Below are 21,760 nucleotides of genomic sequence, written 5' to 3'. Positions count from 1 at the left end.
TGTTACAGCAGCCCTGAGAAACCAAACATGCTCTTTTATCATCTTCTTTTTCGAATAAGGAAACAGGCCCAGAGAGGTTAGATACTTTGAGATCTCTGTAGGCCACTGCTCTGCTGGCTGGGCACTTACTCTGAAGCTCCTCATGTTGCTGTTGTCAACTCTGCACCACGACCGTTACACCTTTTGGTAGTGCTGGGGCTGAGCTGAAGGAATGGCTCCTCCTCTAACACAGCAGGCCACAGCCCTTCCCCATTCTTGCCTTCTTCATACCCTAAAGCAGAAACTCCTCTCAGGAGGCTTCTGACTATAGCCTGATCATTTCCGCAGGTTGCTTCCCAGCCCCACTCCTCCAGGTGATACCAGGCTTTTATTATTTTTTAATAAAAAAAAAAATTTAAATGTTTATTTTGAGAGAGCATGAGCAGGGGAGGGGGCAGAGAGAGAAGGAGACAGAGGATCTGAAGCAGACTCTGTGCTGTCAGCATGGAGCCCAACACAGGGCTCAAGCTCATGAACTATGAGATCATGACTTGAGCCGAAGTTGGATACTTAACCAACTGAGCCACGCAGGTGCCCCTGGGTTTCTATTTTTCATTTCCATGCAGTGTTAGAGAAATGTGGGTGACATTTGGGGGGAGTGTCATTCAGTTTCTAACAGTTTTTATGTTTCCCATTTCTGGCCTGCTATACTTCCTAGAACTCCTGTCAGTAGACGACTCAAGTCTTGGTGTGGTTTTTTGTTTTCGTTTTTGAGCTTCAGGATATCACACACAGCTCAGATGGCACATACCACAGTTCATGGCTGTGAGCAGAGAAGGAGCAGCATCATGGCCACATTGGCTCTGAGGGCCCTGGTCATCTGTTTTTGATAAACCAAACATACCACAGTTGCTCTGTCCTTTGCCAAAGTGAGTGGGGGATAAGGATGTTCTCTGACCCAGCCCAGCTACCTAAACAGCTCCTTATTTGCCCATGGTCTCTTTTGCTGGCATCCCAGAAGGGATCTCCTTCCTTAGCATCTCATTGCTGGCTGCAGAATTTTGCCTATTTTCCAATTTGGACCTTTTGCTTTGGGTCCTGCTCTTACTCTTAACAACTCTCACTAGGCTGAGCTCCAGGAACTCAGGAACCATATTTGTTTTGTTTGCTGCTATATCCTAGGAATGAGGAAAAACCTGGTACTTACTAGCCCCTCAAGAAATGTATATTGAATGAAGAAATGAAACAATATTAAACACACAATAAGTATAAGGAAAATCCAGCAAAATTCTGATTTTTACCATGATGACTAATTAGATCAATATAATTTGAAATATCTGTTTTTGTCTCTGCTTTTCCAGTTCTCTAAGCACATGCTATTGGATAATCCTGCCTGGATCAGTCCTTTCCTCACCTTGGACTTCACCTTCTTTTCCTCTTTATTCTATCTGCTAAAGTTGCCAGCCAGCCTCTTTCACCCCAGAGGGGGATCTGGCTCCTGAAATCCCAGCCTATGCTAGTGCCTCATGCTTCCTGGGGGCTTGCCAAGAAAGTCAAGTAAGTAGAACATGCACGTTGCTAAAGAGTACCTCAGAGAACTCCCATACTGAATTGTGATTTATAGGCAGCATAGTACATTGTGCCAAGTGATTACACTTAGGCCTTTTTTAGTTGTAATAATCTGCTTCTGTGATGCTGTATGTGGAAAGCCCAGAAGTGTCTCTGTGGTCCTCGTTTCTGGATCACTAAGAAGTCAAGACACAGTCCCACTCTGCCACCTGTATTAATCTGACTGTTGACACCATTCAGAGAAGCAAGGTATGTTTCTGGAAGTAGAGCCCAGGCCTCCTATAGGCTATTCTAAGGCTGTAACCGTGATCAAATCTATTGCTGCTTCATTTAAAAGAACTTAGAATAGTGTTGGAAACATCATAGGATTAAAGCACCACTGTAGCTTCTTGGCTAAGGAAGTGGTGTATGGTGGCCAGAGAAGATGTGGTAGCAAAGGCTCCCAAGTTCTTTTCTGGACCTGTTGATTTGAGGTGAGACATTTGACAATCGGAGATGATGTCCTTTAGCTCTCATGGTTTCTCATCTTCAGCACAGAGTGATGTGGGTGGGCCATGCTTGTAGAGAGAGAGGCTGGCATTGTGATCTAGAAAAGCTCATCATTAGGTGTCCTGCCTTTCATTTGAATTTCTAGTTCTATTTTTATTTTATTATTATTTTTTTTTAGTTTTTAAAGATTTTTGTTATTTTAAGTAATCTCTGTACCCAATGTGGGGCTTGAACTCACAACCCCGAGATCAAGAGTCGCACTCTCCACCAACTGAGCCTGTCAAGCACCTCTGTAACTCTTTTTTTTTAAATGTAGAAATCCTACACGTACAGAATTAATATAGGAACCCAGCAACATCCACATTTTACTTGAATTCATTTCATCAGAATTGCTTTCCTTTTAATAGTGTGATTAGATCAGTTCTAAGGGATGGAAACTGATAAGGCTTAGGAAAAGAAGGCTAGGTTTGTGTGGGGCACACACCTTGGCCTTGGACAGCTAGAGAATAACATTAGGGCACCAGGTACATGATGAACTAGATGGGAGAGAACAAACTCTTTATCCCTGGAGAGCCAGGCATATGTTAGACGCTTTTCATATGTTTTCTTTTTTTTTTCTTCTTTTTCTTTTTCATATGTTTTCTTACCTAATTATCATAATGGAAACCAATGAAGTATCATCTTCATTTTTTCACATGGGCAAGCTGATAGTCAAAGAAGTTATGTAACTTGCCCAATGTCAGACAGCTAATAAAAGGCTGAGCTAGGATTTACTTCTCCTCAGGTCTGTCCAGTTCCAAAGCCCATGCTGTTTTCACAGAGCTTGTCTGTCTCTGACAAGATTTAAGGAAAGAGGGTAGGGAAGGCAGAGAAGATGGGAGAGATGCCATCTTTCTCTGCCTCACAGTTTTACTTGTTGAGACGTGTTTAGCCAGAGCATCTTGTTTATAGAATGCTAGGTTCTATATATAGAGATGCTGCAACAACATATGTGGGAAAGATACCAATTGGCTCTAGGGGAGGATTTTAAAAAAGTCTTTGTTCTTTACCTCTAGGTCTTCATTGCAGTGTAATCCACAAGTGTCAAAACACCACTGGTAACTCTGGTTTACTGCTTAAGAGGCACTTATCCTATTTTCCAGATAACATTTATTGATGTGACCCAAGGAGTAAGCTATGATGGGGGCAGAGGTGAGGGTGTGGTGTGCCCTTACTGTGTGTACTGGAGCTGGTGGCACCTGTTATGTGACTATTACGGTGAATTATTACTGAGTAAACAAGAGGTGTCTCTCTTTTGCCTTTCTAAGGGAGACCAGATGGCAGTGGTTGCTGGCTTAGGTCCAGGGGAGCCTGGCCTCTGGGCTGGCAGAGGAGACAGCTTGAGTGTGTCAGGTGATGGAATAAGAAGAAACAAGGCTGGATTGTCAAGTGGTATAATTTCAGGGGCACCAAGAATGTGTCCTGCCCCTCTGAGACTTACTTCACCTCTTTGCTAGTGCTTGGAATTCAGCAAGTGAAATTTATTTCCCTTAATTTAAGTCTTCGAGACCCTATTAAAAACGAAGATATGAAGAATTTAGGCATGATGTTGTCTGGAGAATAGCTGACAGGCAGAATGTAACAAGGAGTGTGATGGTCTGTGGTTTGCTGTGATGTCCTCAGACAAGACTGGCATAGATCTTAGGAAGTAGGAGGCAGCTTCCCAGAAGTGATGTAAAATGGTGGCGCAAAAGAGGCTGCTGATGACAACATGGGCAGGGCACTTCCTCAGAGGCTGCTGGTCGCAGACAACTTCTGGTCTTGATTTCCCAATATGTTGTGCTGAGATAGGGCTTTACCAGAAAGCAAAATAAGCCACATAAAAAGGAATGACAAAGCATTTGGGGTGTCCGTGCAAAGGTGCAGTTCCCCCTTGTCCACTAACTTTGGTGGAGCCAGAATAACTAATCCAGAGGCTGCCAGCATAGAGCCTTTGATTCAGATCTACAGCTTTTTTGGCTTGAATTCCTCCAAAGAGAGCTTTTCTAGTTGACTGTTCATCATCTTTCTTCTAGCACTGCTCTCAAACTGCCTTAGTAATCTAATTCTCACATCTTTTCTCCCCCAGGGAGTCTTCGACAGAAGCAACTTAAATCTTCATGCCTTTCCCAGCTCCTCACAGTTGGGTTCAGAGGATGCCCTTCACCCACTTGCTTCAACTTCTACTCTATCCATGTTCCTACCCTAAGTATAGAGCATTTTGTTTTGGATCAGACTTTTGGCTTCATTCAGGCCTCTGGGGTCCTTCCAACACATTTCCCAGAAGGCTATTCTAGGAATGGTCTCCACCCCTCACCTCCTGAAATTTGACAGGGTCTGGACCTCTCTTCTTTGTGAAATTAGTGCAACTCTGTAGAAGTGTCTGGATATATCACACCCCTTCCTGTCTCCCCAACCACCACACCCATGCAGAAGATCTAGTGATGTAGCTAGGATCTGCTGATCACCAGGACTTTGTAGCCAGTGCCCCCAGCAGGGAGGGACTCCTGGATAGGTTTACTATACTGTGAACGACACCTATGTCCACTACTCTCTGCCTCTCTTCCATCTCACCTTTATTTTGTCTTTTCCCTAAGAAGACAAAGATCTGTCCAGTTGTCCTGCCTTGACCCCCTAGTCTTATCTTGGACTAGAACTCTGCTGTCAACCCCTCAACAGGGGCTGGGGCTTTTGCTTTCCAGCCTCTCTAAGGTCAGGTCACTTCTCTGATACTAGAGACTTTTCTTTTTTTTTTTTTTTTTAATTTTTTTTTTAAATGTTTATTTATTTTTGAGACAGAGAGAGACAGAGCATGAACGGGGGAGTGTCAGAGAGAGAGGGAGACACAGAATCTGAAGCAGGCTCCAGGCTCTGAGCAGTCAGCACAGAGCCCGACGCGGGGCTCGAACTCACGGACCGCGAGGTCGTGACCTGAGCCAAAGTCGGACGCTTAACCGACTGAGCCACCCAGGCGCCCCGAGACTTTTCTTGTATCTAGGCTTTGGTAGGTAGAGTCTTGCCCATGCACAGATCTCCCATTTGTTGACCACCCTGAACTTTGCCTACTGCTCTTTGGGCTAATTGGATGTCATGCTGGTCTGCTCAGCTGCACTTCTGGAACAAGCTTCTTAGCTTAGTCAGGCCCAGTCCTGAATTTCATGCAAGTTCTCCTACTGCCTCAGCCTCAAAAACAGCTTTTAATATGTATTTATAAAGCTTCAGGGGCGCCTGGGTGGCTCAGTTGGTTAAGCAGCCAACTTCGGCTCAGGTCATGATCTCACGGTCCCGTGAGTTCGAGCCCCGCGTCGGGCTCTGTGCTGACCGCTCAGAGCCTGGAGCCTGTGTCGGATTCTGTGTCTCCCTCTCTCTCTCTGCCCCTCCCCTGTTCATGCTCTGTCTCTCTCTGTCTCAAAAATAAATAAACGTTAAAAAAAAAAAAAAAAGGCTTCAAAAGGGAAATAGAGAATATAACATTTTCCGAACTTATTTAACCAGAGAACCATTTTTTTGAAGGAATATTAAAATCTCACAGGATATGGTGTTTGGTGGAACACAGTTTTGGAAAGTATGAGGCTTTATACTAAAGGAATGGACATCAAATGGGAGGAATTCCAGGTGAAGGTAATGTGAACAGTCAGTGAAAAAACATTATTTGGAAGTAGTAAATCTCTCCTGGTGCTTTTCATTCAACAAATGCCCACTGAGCACCTACTATTTACCAGTCTTTCTGATGGAATCACATCATGTATTTGACTACTTAACTGTGTGTCTGCATAAAGACAGCTCTGATCTGGAACGGAGCTCTAAGGTGGGGAAGAGTAAGGATTCTACATTCTTTCTCCTTGTTCGGAGAACAAGTTCGGATGTTCGGATCTTCTTCCTTTTTCCTTCAGATACAGGAAGTAGTGAATGGGGTGATACCATCATCAGCTTCTAAATCCAAGGAAGGAGGCTTCTCTAAGGCTTTTTTCCGCAGGTTTGAGGTCTTCAAGGATTTTTCTAGCACTCCTGAACACCCCTTCGCTCCCACTCTGGCGATATTCATCTTAGCGTCAGTCTCAAGTCTCACTGCTAGTTTAGGACTTCGACTTCACATATAAGATCAGTGCCAAGTGGGATAGAATGATTATGACATTGTAAATTTTCTGCTTTTCCTGTGAAATCCCTCTATAGCTCATAGGCATGCCAGACTGTTTTTTTTCCCCCAATCCTTATCTCCCCACTGGAGATAAACCCATGCACTGTGGGCAGGGCAGTCTTTCAGGTGGAGAGCATTTAAATCTGGCAGGTAGGTGACCAAGTGCCAGGAGCTCCAGCCTGCAGAGCTGGTAACCAAAGAGGAAGCTAGCCACTTCCTCTGTATGCTATTGTCAATCAGGACAACCAGGAAAAGACCGCTTGAAACAGAAATCTCCAACTAAGACTCCTGATTAAAAAAATTTCTTTGAGACCCTGATGTATGTGTCTTTACTGTCATGAGTGAGATCTCTGACCAAACTTAACTCGGTTGGATGAGCTAATCATGAAACAAACTGTACACAAAGGCTTAGCTTTGATCCTGCCCTTAGGTATGATGTTCTTTGAACATCCAACATAGCATCTTCCACCCACAAGCCCCACTCTGGAGGCCTTGGTCCATGGCTCTTGTCCATTCTGCCACTTCCTCTGAAATACTCTGGTTTTAACTGTGAAGATCAGGGAGTGGGCTCACAGCAAGGTTGAAAGAAGGCTTGAAATGGGCCTTTAGAGGTGTTCTGTAGAGCCAGTTATTTGGTCCATCCGTAGGTATTTATAAGTATTGGCACATGACTATTTACAGACATGATAACCATAACTTCTTATAACTGCAAAGGCTTATTTTCTCCTACAGGCTTCCTACATGAAGACATTTCCTAAGAATCTATCCTTAGCCCCCTCTCCTCTCCCTTTATATACTATCCCTGGGTGATGTCACCTGTGCTTATGGTTTTAGCTACCACTGATATGTTAAAAACTCTTAAATCTCTCTTCTGAGTTCCTGACTCGTGATGACCAAACACAGTTGCCATCATAACCTGGTTCTTAGGTATTTTATTATCGTTTTGTTTTTTTGTTTTTGTTTTTTGAGAGAGAGAGCATGTGCAGGGGAAGGGGAGAAGGAGAGAGAGAATCTTAAGCAGGCTCCACACCCAGCATGAGCCTGACAAGGGCTCAATCTCACGACCTTTAGATCATGACCTGAGCTGAAATCAAGAGTTGGATGCATAACCAACTGAGCCACTCAGACTTCCCTTAGGTACTTTAAACTTAGCATGTCCCAAGCCAAATTATATTTTCATTATGCCATCCTCTTTCCCCATTCCCCTATTTCTTCCTATACCTATTCCTCCTTTGTTCTTGACTTAGAGCATCACCATCCATGGTCATTAGTAAGCTTACTTCTATATCACTATCTTCCACTATTTGTCCACCAGGAATTAAGGAAGCTCTGAGTATAATGGAAGATGTTTAGAATGTCCATCCTTCCCTCTGTCTTTCCCTCTCATTCTCTCCCTCCCTTTCTCTCCTTCTCTTCCTCTTTCTTTTTCTTTCTTTCTTTCTTTCTTTCTTTCTTTCTTTCTTTCTTTCTTGTTGGAGTTCTTGTCTACAAGGCATCTATAGCTGAATTCAACAGAGAAGTTAACAAATAGAAAAAAAAACCCACAAAGGTTACACTGAGGTTCAGATTCTAAGTAAATGGACATTTTGGAAAGGAATCATCTGAGAGCTAAAACCTTAGGAGAAACTTTCATGGAAGAGGGGAGAGTTGACCAAGGACACCCTAAGTGGTGTAGGGACCAAAATACCCCTATGGGAACATGTGGAGTGAGGAAGGGATGGGGTATAATCCTTAGCTTACTACTTGTGCAAGCAGAGTAATTGGCTCCTCCCCCACTGATTTCTTCCGCAAATCAGCACTGAACCTCACTCACTTGGCTCTTTTTAAAAGCTTCTAAGGATTGAGTATCCTTATGTAACCCATTAGTTAGCAGGAGCTATCTTTTCCTTTAAAAATTTGGCTGAAAGTGCCATTCTACATCTGGAGTCTAGATGTAGGGTCTGATTCCTTTACCCAGATTCTTCAAATTCCTGGGAGCTCATGTATTGATGGTCATTTTAATTTTGAGCTCTTTCTTCCACCAAATTAGTTCAGATTATAGATGGTCTTACCGTCTCAAGCATGCTGTACCTGTTTCCATCCATATTGACCCAGATGTAGAACTCAAATATCTCCCAGCTAAAGCCTTTATGTGTGTAGCAGACTTTATATTGCAGCAAAGCAAGCAACTTGAATTCTAATATTGGCTGTCCCTGTCCCTTAAAGTCCTTTTTTGTCTACCTCTCCATTAGGGATTCACTACTATTCATATCACCCATGTATATGGTTTTGATCGCTTAAAATCTTCTCTTTTTCTGTTGCCACTAAACATTCCAGATATTTCTTACTCTATTATGCAAAATAAATGAATTCTGTTTCTCCCAAACTCACATCTGTATGTCCAAAGCCCACTGAATGGCTCAGCTGAGTAAAAAGTTCATCTACTTCTTTAGCCACACAAAGTATCTGATGTGTTATTTTACATTATATCTCTCCTTTGAAAGCATTTCTTGTTTTAAATAGCATTTACTACTACTACTTTTTCTCCTCCTCCTCCTCCTCTTCCTCCTCCTTCCTTCCTTCCTTCCTTCCTTCCTTCCTTCCTTCCTTCCTTCTTCTTCTTCTAGCTCTGTGCCCAATTTGGGGCTTGAACTCAGGACCCTGGGATTAGGAGTCACATGCTCTACTGACTGAGCCACCTAGGCACCCCAGCATTTACTTCTTATCTCAGAAATGGTTTTGTTTTGAAGGAACTGTGTAGGGCAGGTGAGAGGATGTTCCAGGCAAGGGCAACAATGTGTGTATAGGCAGCAGCCTACGTAAAACCTGTTGTGGGCGATGAAAAAAGTATTCCAACTGGAGACAAGAATTTTTCTTGGTGAGCAGAGCTCAAAGTAGATTAGGAAGTCCAGATCTAGGTTTTAGTGGGAAAGGATAGTGTTTAGGATAAATGTCTAACCATTTGGGCGGGGAAAAAAAACCCCTGTCACTTTCTAGCAAAATAAATTCTAGATAGATTAAAGGTGTTTTGTTTTTTTTTTTTTATGTTTATTTTTGAGAGAGAGAAAGAGTGTGAGTGGGGGGAGGGGCAGAGAGAGGGGGAAACAGAATCTGAAGCAGACTCCAGGCTCTGAGCTGTCAGCACAGACCCTGACATGGGACTCGAACTGTGAATCCCCGAGATCATGACCTGAGCTGAAAACGGACGCTTAACCGACTGAGCCACCCAGGCACCCCAGTTAAAGGTTCTTAACAAAAACTAAAGTAACAAGTATAGCAGAAAAGAGTTATTTTATTTGATTTTTAATTTATTTTTAATGTTTCTATTTATTTTTGAGACAGAGACAGGGCGTGAGCTGGGGAGGGGCAGAGAGAGAGGGAGACACAGAATCTGAAGCAGGCTCCAGGCTCCAAGCTGTCAGCACAGAGCCCGACGCGGGGCTCGAACTCAACAGACTGTGAGATCATGCCCTGAGCTGAAGTCAGACACTCAACCAACTGAGCCACCCAGGCACCCCTTGAAAAGAGTTATTTTAGTGTGGCACCCAAGGCAGAAATGATAAAGGAAAAAGTGTGGGGTATTAGCTTAAAAAAAAAAATTAAAACAAACACCATAAGCAAAATAAAAAGTAGTTGACAAACTGGTTAAAAAGAGTTTTCAACATATCTGTGTGCACAAAGCTCTTATAAATCAATAGGAAAAAAGTAAAAACAAAAAGGAAATGGACCAAAGTCATAGGTGAATAAATGACTTGTAAAACCTTATAGAAAAAGGCTGTTTCACTTACAATATAGAAAATACAAATAGAAATGAGACCTCACTTTCCAGCTGTTAGGTTGACACATATTAAAAAGAAAAAAAAATACTTATTACTGACTACAGTTTGGAACTCATGTAGTCTCTCTGAAGTTCAGTTTGGCAGTATGTATCGAATTTGAAGTACACACTCTTAAACTAGCAATTTGACTTCTAGGTATTTATCCCCATGGCAAGTGTACAGAGATATGTTTATGAGGATATTTGTCACTACAGAATTTATAAAGCAGTCAAAATGGCCATCAGAAGATTGGCCAAATAAACTGTGGTAAGTCCATACAATGATAAATTAAGTAAATACATACATATGCATATATATAATATATATATTTTTATGTTATATATAATATGTATTTATAATATATATAAACTATATATTATATAATATATATTTACAATAAATATGTTATATATTAATATATAATGTATATATATAATATATATAAGTTGTGTATATATATATATATTTTATTATTATTTTTTTTTTCTGAGAGAGAACATGAGCAGGAGAGATGGGCAGAAGGAGAGAAACAGAATACAGAATCCCAAGCAGGCTCCACGCTCAGTACAACCCAGGGATCATCGCCTGAACCAAAATCACGAGTTGGATGCTCAACCAACTGAGCTACTGAGGCTCCCCAATATATAATTATTGACATAGAAAGGTGCCTACAGTGTATACAGGAAAAAATATGTAGCAAACGAACCTGTTTTGATTGAAATAAATACAGCTGTAGCTATGTGTATATATTTAAAAAATCATACAACACATTGTTAACAAATTTTCTGATTCAGAAAAAAAAAGGCACTTAAAAAATAGGGGTGCCTGGCTTTTTCAGTTGGTAGAGCGCGTGACTCTTGATCTCAGGGTTGTAAATTCAAACCCCACATTGAGTGTAGAGATTACTTAAAAAATAAAATCTTAGGGGTGCCTGGGTGGCTCAGTTGGTTGAGTGTCCAACTTCAGCTCAGGTCATGATCTCACACTCTGTGAGTTCGAGCCCCACGTCGGGCTCTGTGCTGACAGCTCAGAGCCTGGAGCCCGCTTCAGATTCTGTGTCTCCCCCTCTCTCTGCCCCTCCCCTGCTTGCACTCTTTCTCTCAAAAATAAACATTTTTAAGAAATTTAAAATAATAAAATAAAATCTTAGAAAAAGGAAACAGATTCTGACTTGAGGTGGTGGGTTGGTTGAAACCAGACAGTTAGTTATATTATATCAAAGTGTGTGTCTACCCTTTGAAGTTGGAAAATTACTCGACATGACAAAAAGGGGGTAGCTGGAAAGGAGAACCACTCTTCTAGAAGGGGGAGACAAATTTGTTTCTTGGAATTGAATTTCAAGGGCCAATAGGAAGTATTCTGTAGGCCAAGAATTCCCATTTAGAGAAAAAGGTACTTCTAAAGCAGAGGTAATAAGTATGAGTGGGACTCTAGATTTGACCTTTTGAGATGTTTGGGTGAGGGTGGTATTGTGTTGGTTCTCCCTTTCTTGTTGGTAGTCTTAACAGACTCTGGAGAGGAGTGTGTGGTACTGGTGTCAACTGGAACCTGAGAGTAGAGCTTGGGAGGAGGTAGGAGTGAGCAGTAATCACCATAGTAAAACAGCAACCACAACATTGTTTAGAGATCACTCTGCAATTTACAAAGGCCATTGTATAGTGACTTGGCTAACACAGTCTTGTATGCTATGCATTATTTTTTTTCTTCCTTTATGTGGACACTGAATCTCAGAGAGTAGAATTAGGACTCAAACCTCAGGTATTGAGGCCTCAGATTCCGTTTCTCATTCTCCACTTTCCATTTTAGAGATGAATTTTCCAAGGAGAAAAAGACTGGAGCAAAAGTGGCAGCCTAGAGCTAGGGATAGCCACAGTGAAGAGTTGGGAGGAAGAAGACAGCCAGGGAAGATACCATGCTACTCATGGTCATTGTCCTATCCTCTTGGCCCTTGTAGGTCCTGACATTCCTCTAAACCAGAGAATGTCGGGTGTTCTATTGAACTTAAGGGGAAAAAAGAAGTCCTGATCTTTTCAAATAGCTGGAGGTGTTTTGGATGTAAGGTTGGCCAATTTGGTTACAGCCAAGTTGGTGTGGTGACTTAGTAGTTTATTGAATTCTGGCTTCATTCTTTTGAAAGAAATATAGTAGAAGCATATTGACTTAGACCTATGAGGGAAGGTCTTGTCTGCTTTAATTATGTGGAAAAAAAATTTTTTTGTGAAGTCATTAAGTTTGTTTACTTTTGGAGTCACATGTTAATTCACTTATGTATATATGTACTAACTAGTAGAGATCCTAAGACGACGTGCTTTAATGAGTAGAAAATCAGAATTCTCTTAAGTTACTTCAGTTTTCCAACTGATAATCATATTTATGCAATTAAATATTTTTGCTAACCCCTTCCTGATAGCACAAACACAAAAAGAAGTTATCTCCTGTCAGAAATTCTGAACCAACAGGGTCTACTTTAGAGAGGTTCTTGGGTAATTGCTAGACTGGTATCTGCTAAGAATCCTGTAAGGTGTCTTTGCAGCCCTGTGCTTGGAGCATAGTGGGCAGTCAGACAGCTCTGGCTGAATGAGTGAGTGAGCAAGTCAAGGACTGAAGGAATCTTTATCCCTGAGGCATGTTGAACTGTGTAAAACAATCTTCCGACAGCTTGATACTATAGGTTGGCTTGGGTGGTTTTGGGACTAATCTTATCATATGGATTTTGTATTGGGGAGGGAGGAAACAGAGGTACCATGGGAAGTTTCTGCTCTTGAGCTGTTGACTCCACAGGGAAGGGATGTTTCTAAAATCAGTAGGCTGATCTCTTTCTAAAAAACATGAGGCTGCTGAGAAAGTCTCTGGAGCAAGTGATGAGGCCCATAGAGGTAGGAGATTTCCTATTGGCAACCTGGATCTTACCCAAAGAGGGCAGCTACTTTATAAGTCCTCTGTAGGAGGCTCTCTACTACCCTTCTTTACTGCTTACATTCTAAATCTGGAGTCTCTCTGGCTCATCGCTGACTTTTGCTTACCCAGCCTGGCCCTGCCCTCTGGCTGTATGCCATTGGCGATTTTTAGCCTGCTGGAAATTACACCCTCTGCAAGGGTAAAGCAAACTGGGAGGTTCTGGCTCTGGCTCCATAGGGACTGGAGCCTGTCACCTGGCCCTGGCCTGTGCTTCCTGGCTACCTTTTTTACCCTTAGCACAGTCTTTTAAGCCCATAATTCTGCCTTGGTAAGGATTAAGGACTGGCTTCTACAGAGGGACTGTGTGGGCAGGAATGTCAGTGCTTTGGAAGAAGCTCCTAATACCCATCTCAGTGTCCTGCTTTAGGAGAATTATTGGTCTCATGTAGATAATCTAACAGTTATGTTGGGGGTGGTTGTGGATGTGAAGATTCTTCCGTATCACAAAAGAATTTACAACTGGGTTTCTTTAAGCATTGAACTTGCTTTTCAAAGTAAAATTTGATTTTCACACTGTAATGTGCAGTTATTTACATAAAAAACTTTGTAGATTTTCTAGGCAAACTTCCTTATTTCAGATAGGAGCAAACTTTGGGAGGTCCAGCAGGGCAAAGCTGTGTCTTTGTTGAGCTGACATTCAGATTATGTGAAAGTAATTGAAGCAGAAGGGAGTAGACATTGTGTGAAAGGAAGTCTCAGTCCCTCCAGGAGGAGCATTTCTTGGGTATTTTTTAGGTAAGGGAGAGGAAAAATGCATTCCTTCCCCCTGAATGCCCCACTCACAGCCTTTGGATTGGGTAATTCCTACCTCACTGACTTTTACCTTTGTCTTCTCAGACTGGACCCAAAGTGATAATGACCTCAGTATTTGAGACTTTGCAAGGCACATTTAAGTAAGTGAAAAATTGCAGGATGTGAGTGATTGAATGCAACTTTATTAAATTCAATGTGTTAAAAAAAAAAAAAAGCCTTATATTAAGTTAGCAAAATGTCAATAGAGATTCTTCAGGGGGGCTGATTTAATTAGGCAATATTAGATTGATTTGATTAGATTGATTTGAATTTATTTGATTAGAATTATCTGAATAGGTACTTGTAAAATATATTAATTTATCAAATATATATTAACGGCAGAGAGTTCTATAATAACTGAGGATGAAGTGGTAGGGTATTACAGGTACAGACAATGCTGTGGGAACTCAGAGGAGAGATTGTTTCTAGTTTTTAGATTTAGAGAATCAGGGTGCTTTTGTGAAAACAGGTTATTTTATTTTATTTTATTTTATTTTATTTTTTTCCATTCTATTCTATTCTATTCTATTCTATTCTATTCTATTCTATTCTATCCTATCCTATCCTATCCTATCCTATCCTATCCTATCCTATCCTGTTTTTAAGTAGACTCCATGCCCAACGTGGGGCTTGAACTCAATACACTGAGATCAAGAGTTGCATGCTCTATTGACTGAGTCAGCTAGGCATCCCAGGTTTCTTTGTTTTAAAGAACATTTTAAATAATCTAGCTTATACTCTAGTTGGAGGTAGTATTGATACAAAGGTAAGTCTATTCTCATTTATATTATTAAAATTTATTTTTATTCATATTATTAAAACTTTGAATTAATAGCAACATAATGTATTTTCTTTACTTCTTTGCTAATCTCTAAAGCAGTTTCCCAAAGAGCAGACCTTTGGCAAATAAGAGCAGTCCATTTTCTTTTACTAGACAGTACCTCTGCAGCTAGCAAATGGAGGCAAGGGTATGGACCCAGTCAGGGAGGCCAGTCTTACATGAAGCTTGTTTATGAAATGAGAAAAGTGAAGGGGGAATGCAAGGTCTATGGAGGGTTATTTATTTTTTGAGATCCATGCATGTCCCTGTGCTGTGGGGGAAAGAGCCAGTTGAGAGGGAGAAGTTGAAGGTAGAAAAGAGAAAAAAAAAAATTGAGCAAGGCCCCTGTGGGAAAGGGTCTACTATATCCTGAACACTGGTGGGGAGATTAAACTTGAACTAAAGAAAGGACAAAGGCTACCACTGAATTTAACTCCATCACCACCATCACCACCATTTATAATTTCTTACCTTTTGCTAGCACTCCGTTGAGCATTTTCTAGTCTCATTTAATAGGGACAAAGGATGTGATGGGGCAGAGGGATTTGTTGAGATTTGGGAGAGACAGAAAGTTGGAGTTTCCTTCTGTTTGGCTTTGTTTTCTCTGGACAGAAGAAATTAAAGTCATCTGATAGGAGCAGGTGGTATAGTGGGGACAATGACTTAGTTTTTAAAAGCTGTTGAGCCAATGACAGTGATCTGAAGACATGTAGGTGGATAGCTGAGTAGCACTGAAGGTCTAGGTAATGTTGCAGACAATGACTTCTTAGAGGAAGCAGCCTTCATGACTTAATCGTGGTTTTAGCAGTATTCAGCAGGATTAAAGCAGAGGACATTTGTATTCAACTGGGAGCTGTGTTTTGTGGGGCAAGTGGAAGACTTGGTATAATGGGGTCTAGGATATTGGTAATAAAGTGGTTGTTGTCCAGTTGGTTAGAGAACGGACTGAATTTAGGGAAGGACTGATAGGCAACTAAATTATGGGGTTGGGTGTCAAGGGGCTGGAAATCTCAATGAAGTTGAAGAATGAAGCTGTAGAAGTAAAGACAAGGAGAGGTAGAAATGTAGAAAGATATAGGAGATCATTACCAGGCAAAAGGTCTGACTTGGAGTATAAAGGCAGACTGTGATCAAGGAGCCAAAGGTCTTGATGACCAAGAGGTCAGGAGCTGACAGCAGTGAGGAAGAGTGTGGTTGTTTGGTACAGACTTTGGCAAAGAAAGGATTTTTTTGGTAAGGTTGTAGGTGTAATGGCTTTGAAGCCACATTGAGACAGACCATCTGTTTCTCCTCTTGGTACTACTGGGTACTGAAAAATGATTTTATGGCAGAACCTTCACTGCCTGGAACCAAGTTCCTCAAGGAATGCCAGGTCCCAGATAGGGGAAGGAGGCCAGAACCATCTATTAGGCCTGCACTGTGTGCCTCAATACTGTGGAATTGTGGGAGGAGAGAGATTCTGGCCAAGTGGGACAATCTCCACAAAGTACTGGGCCTTTAGGCAGAGTTTGCAGGCTAAGAATGCTTGCAGGGAAAATCCTATTTGGCCACGAGGGGTTTTTGAACTGTTCAGGATCAGATTGAGTCAGTGCTATCTATGAGAGGCTGAAAGGAAACTAAGGGTTTCTTGCTTAAAACTCTAGGAGTCAGTAGACTCTTGAGCCTTTTTGTTCCTGTGGGGTCTGGAATTTATTTTTCCCTGCACAGTGACAGCAAACAATGCCCTAAAGCCCACACAGTTTGAAAAGAGTCTGGAAACACTCAGATTATTGTTTATGAAGATGTTTTGGGGTTTTTGATGTTTCAGGATTCTTTTGACATTGTTAGTATATGATTCCAAACATTTAAGAAAGGGCCTCCAAATAGCTGGAAACAAACCAAATCTTAGCAATTCTTTTTGCTCCTTCTTGACTTGATTCATTTACACCACCACCCTGGCCAGAAGTGAACAGCTCAGAAAATGATTGCCCAATCAGCCATTTCAGCACAGGAACCCAAACAAGATTGTGTGGCCCCCAGCAGAAGAGGCTGTGTGGCTCAGAGCTCAGGGTGCACTGTTCCCATGGCAGTACTTTCTAAATTGTTTTTAACTGGTTTTGCCACACAAAAATGAGAAACTTCTGTCTGGCAAAAAAAGTCATTATAAACAAAGTTAGAAGACAACCAACAGAGTGGGAGAAAGTTTTTGCAATATATGTAATGATGGATTAATGTCTACAATCTATAAAAGGTTTCTATAAATAAGTAAGGAAAAAAAAACCCAATAGAAAATGGGTGAAGAATACAATAGGTGAGACACAGCAGGGCAAACTGTAATTTCATCTAAAACTTATCTATTTCATCTATTCCAGATGAAACTGGAATTTCATTTAAGAAATGAGCACAGAATCCTCTGGATAGGAATGTTCACTGTGTTGGTAAATATCCATTAATATGGTGCTATGTAATATTGTGTGGCTGTGAAAACTTTGAAGTAACTTTATCAGCAAAAGGAGCAGGTGCAGAGCAATATGAATACAGTGTTCCCATTTATTTTTAAAAAACATTCCTATTTGATTTGGAATGTATTTATGCTGTTTTAAATTTTATTAAAAGATTCCTTGGAATTAAAAAATATTTAAGGATGTATTTTTAAAAAATTTTTTAAATGTTTATTTATTTATTTTGAGAGAGAGCTCATGAGTGCATGGAGGAGTGGTAGGGGCAGAGACAGAGGGAGAGAAAGAATCCCAAGCAGGCTCCTCGCTGTCAGTGCAGAGCAGATCCCAATGTAGGGCTCCATCTCACGAACCATGAGATCATGACCTGAGCCAAAATCACGAGTTGGGAACTTAACTGACCGAGCCACCCAGGCACTCCAAGGCTGTATTTTGCTAATTACAACATTAACGAATGAAATGTTCACTTTTGTCTTCCTCTTATGTAAAAGATTGATCTAGTATTATAAATCTTAGCCTCTGAGAAGAATTTAGAGACTCCTCGCTACCTTTCCCTTCCCAGAAACTAAAATGAGGCTACTGGGCCATGGTGTCTGCAGTTGTACCTCTTGGTGTGAGGAACAAAGGAATCAAAGCTCAGAATTCTTTTTTTCCCAGGATTGGCTGCATTTTAGTATTCATGGCCTTGTAGAATCTCTTTTCCTGTTGCCTCTGATGCAGTGGAAAGGGCTGGGGCCTCCTCTGCTTGAGAGGCTTTGCTTGCTCATTACCTTGGAAGAAAACAGAAAATTACCTTTTTTGGCCCAGGTAGGCAAGACTTAGAGCCAGCCTGAATTTTGGGAGGAAACCTGCTCTTTGCATTTGTCCTTGCCTCTCCTTTGGGGAAGCCTCTCAGCCAGTTTTAGTCTTCGTCTCAGGCTCCTGCCAACCTAGGTGAAAGGAGACCTTGAAGTGCACACCATAGTTTTGCCTATTTCCCTGGAATTTGAGGCTCTAGAACTCTAGCTTGGAAGCATCAGGAATGCCATCAGAGGGTGGCACAAGGCCAAAAACAAAAACAAAAACCCCTCTTTGTCTTTCAAAGACAGGCAACATTTTGGGACAGAAACACTGCCTTCCATAATAACATTACCAGTGTCAGTAGACCCCAGTATGGGTGTATGAGAATTGTTTCTGACATGTAACATAGGTTTTTCTGTGAGCTGGAGAGTTTACATAGAGTGGTTTAATAGAAACCTATTTAAAACCAAAACTGACTCCAGCCAGTTCTGTTCTGAAGGTGGGCCAATTCATATTCATAGGGGAAAAAAGTCGTTCCATTCTCTTCACCAGTACAGAATGGTGGTGGTGAGAGAGTGAAGTTCAAATTTTCTTTTTGTTCCTCAGTGCTGGTCAGGAGTGGAACCTGGAGTGGATGGTTCCCAGTGGGGCTGACTCCAGGTATGGGTCATTGGATGTCAGAGGAAGGGGGATAGAGAGCTAAGTCTCTGAATAATATAAGGGGAATTTAGTTTCCTGAGGGAAGGGAAGACCCCCCCTCCCCCCCAAATATAGGCAATGTTTGGAGAGGGTAAAGGAGCCAAGAAGCATGATAACAATAAACTCCTCTGTCTCTTCATAAATTTAGGAAAGTCTGATGAACACACAGTGTTTTAAATCTGTCTGTGTATGCATATTTTTTTCTTTTCGATAAAGCGTGGAAGAAGGGAGCTGAGTCCCACCTCTGGGGGGACAGCTCAGAGCAGAAGAAAGAGATCAGCCTCAGGAAGTGTGATGTGAGTGAGATAAAAAATCCACCAGGAGCTGGAGTCATAGCCAAAAAGGACTCCTGCAACAGGAGCTGGAATCATAGCCAAAAGCATTAGCTGCTGGGAATTCACAGAAATTGTGGGAGGGTCACTGGATGGGGGGGATCCAGGCTGATTTTAAAACATGCCTGGGGATGCTGGTGGCTTAGTTGGTTAAGCATCTGAGTCTTGATTTTGGCTCAGGTCACAATCTCACGGTTCATGAGATTAAGACCCACGTTGGGCTCTGTGGTGATGGTGTGGAGCCTGCTTGGGATTCTCTCTCTCCCTTTTTCTGCCCCTCCCACGCTTGTGTGCTCTCTCTCTCAAAATAAGTAAATATTAAAAAAAAAATAAAACATGCTCACAAAGTGGTTGCAGCTGACATCTGATTGCTGCTGTAGTACTTGCTGTACAACTCATAGAATGTTTAGTCTTGATCCTCCCCCAAGATCCTTCTTATGGAGATCTATTTGTTAGATAGTTCAGGAACTACCCTGATATTCCTCTTTCTGCTCAATGGAAGCCATTTTCAGTTCAGACTCCAAAAGGGGAGGAGAACTTCCCAACAAAGGGCTTGTTATTCCCTTTCTTCCTCATAATTTACATAGACCCTGTGATGCTGGTCAAAGGGCTAGAGAGCTGCAGCTTCGCTGGCCACAGCGGCACTGAGTAGGGCACTTCATTTGGGAGTTGAAGGGAGGCAGAAAAGTCTTCCACAAAGTATTGGGACTTAGAGACTGCTCTGAGTAAGTATGTAAGTATCTATTAAGACTCCAATAAGTGCCCTAGAGCAAGAAGCCAAGTTCTCTGAACAGCTGGAGTAGGACCATGGCAAATCCAGCCACTGTCACACTAAATGAGGACTCATGTTCATGTCTTAGGGAGGAAGACCCAGTTGATGGAAGAACTTACAGTATAGTTTTAAAATCCACTCTTATTCCAAACTTTGAGGACAATAGTGCTTAGTGGACTTTGACTGCTCAGCATGATTTCTCTCTTCTTAGGTTAGAACATACTGATTTTCCTTTGGGGGACCATGTCCTTTTCCATTCTCAGACTGGGTTTTGGTGGAGTCGAGTCCATCCCTTGGTTCCAGAGGGAGGACACATGACTATGCCAATCAGAGAACAGCAGGTGGTATGGGCATGATCTCAAATTCAGGCCAGTTACGATTCTGGACTTTTGTTGGAACCATTAAGTGAATTCTCTCTCTTTTTTTTTTTTTCCAACTGGGTTGCCAAGCCTGTAGAATGTGAATAACTCTGAGGTTCCTAAGTGGTCATCTTGCCACCCCAAGGGGAATGCTGAAGCCAACACAGATGAGAGCTGAGTTACGAGATGGAGTTGGAGCCTGAATGGTTTCTCTTGAGTACCAGGATCTAACCGTACTCTATGTTAGTCTCACTCTGGACATTTCATTTATATGGATCCAGGCTCTCCTTTTTTATTTTTGAAAGTGTGATTTGGATTTTTGTCACCTGCAGCCAGTAGAGTCTTAATTCATATTATGAATTGTATATAGCTGTCATTACAAAGTATGATTTGGCCTTTCTCATCAGACCCTTTTAAAGTGCTAACTTATGGGGCGCCTGGTTGGCTCAGTCGGTTAAGCGTCCGACTTCAGCTCAGGTCACGATCTCATGGTTTGTGGGTTCGAGCCCCACATTGGGCTCTGTGCTGACAGCTTGGAGCCTGGACCCTGCTTCTGGTTCTGTCTCTTCCCTCTCTCTCTCTGCCCCTCCCCTGCTCATGCTGTCTCTCTCTGTCTCTCACAAATAAATAAATGTAAAAAAAATTTTTTTTAAAAAAGTGCTAACTTTTAAGTTTGTTGTAGGAATCAAATGAGACCATACATATGAAGAAGAACTTAGCATTAGATCACTTAGCAAAGTGATCATGAGATTGAGCTCCACATTGGGCTCCACACTGAACATGGAGCCTGCTTGGGATTCTCTCTCTCCCTCTCTCTCTGCCCCTCCCCCACTTGTGCGCATGTGCACGCTCTCTCAAAATAATAAACGTTTTGAAAAAGAAATAAATAACTTAGCATTATCTTTTGTACATAGGGAGAAAAAAACCAGTAAATACTGACTACAGGAAGCAAGGAAGGAGGGAGTGGAGGGGGAAGGGAAGGAAGATCAGGTGCTGAATTAAAAGGACCCTGAGGTCCCTAAGGTAATCTTTTAAGAACCCTCAAGCCCTATCAGGCCCCCCTGTTCTAAATGCCCCTAGTACTCTATACTTTACCCTCATAAGCCTTTATCATGGTTTGTAATGATATGTTTATGTAATATTTTGATTAATGCCTATCTCTCTCACTGAACTGGCAGGTTTTTTTTTTTTTGGTTGTTTTTTTTTTTTTTTTTTATTTTTTTTTTTGGGAGGGAAAGGGAACAGGTGGTTGGGGGGGGGGGGGGGGGGGTGTGCAGAGAAAGAAGGAGAGAGAGAATCCCAAGCTGGCTTCATGTCCGTGCAGAGCCTGACACAGGGCTCAAACTCATGACCCTGAGATCATGACCTGAGCTGAAATCAAGGGTCAGACTCTTAACCAACTGAGCCATGCAGGTGCCCCTGAATTGGCAGTTCTATGAGGGCAGTGATTTTGCTCACTGTTATGTCCACAGCAACTAGTTCAAGTGTGTGGCATTCAGCAAACGTTTTTTGAAGGAACTGTCACTTGTAAGTACCTAAATTGGACTGACCTTGATTATTGGGGTTGAGATTGTGGCAGAATTGCCAAAATCAGGGAAAGCTTTCCGTGTCCCCTTTGTATCTTTTGCAATAGCCATACCCCTAACACACATAGACAATTTTATTTTTTTTTTAAGTTTATTTATTTTGAGAGAGAGTATGAGAGTGTGAGTGGGGGAGGGGCAGAGAGAGAGGGAGGAGAGAAATCCCAAGCAGGCCCCAAGCTGACAGCACAGAGCCTGATGTGGGGCTCGAACCCACAAACTGTGAGAGATGATCTT

The 21,760-nt window shown here is 41.9% G+C and overlaps 1 protein-coding gene across 14 annotated transcripts in view; it reads left to right on the top strand.

Annotated features, from left to right (window-relative positions):
* Positions 1–21,760, top strand: part of ASPRV1 (aspartic peptidase retroviral like 1) — a 111,737-nt gene that overhangs the window by 32,533 nt on the left and 57,444 nt on the right. Inside the window, exons 6-8 of one of the 14 annotated variants that reach the window (XR_007462240.1) lie at positions 1,437–1,536; positions 10,147–10,257; positions 13,786–13,841. The exons of 10 other annotated variants lie outside the window; for them this stretch is intronic. The gene's annotated coding sequence lies outside the window, so the exon portion shown is untranslated. 3 more of the 14 variants (XR_007462241.1, XR_007462242.1, XR_007462239.1) reach the window with 3 other exon arrangements.

Source organism: Panthera uncia, assembly GCF_023721935.1.
Source record: "Panthera uncia isolate 11264 chromosome A3 unlocalized genomic scaffold, Puncia_PCG_1.0 HiC_scaffold_11, whole genome shotgun sequence".
NCBI lineage: Eukaryota > Metazoa > Chordata > Mammalia > Carnivora > Felidae > Panthera > Panthera uncia.
This window is presented reverse-complemented; position numbering and strand designations above follow the sequence as displayed.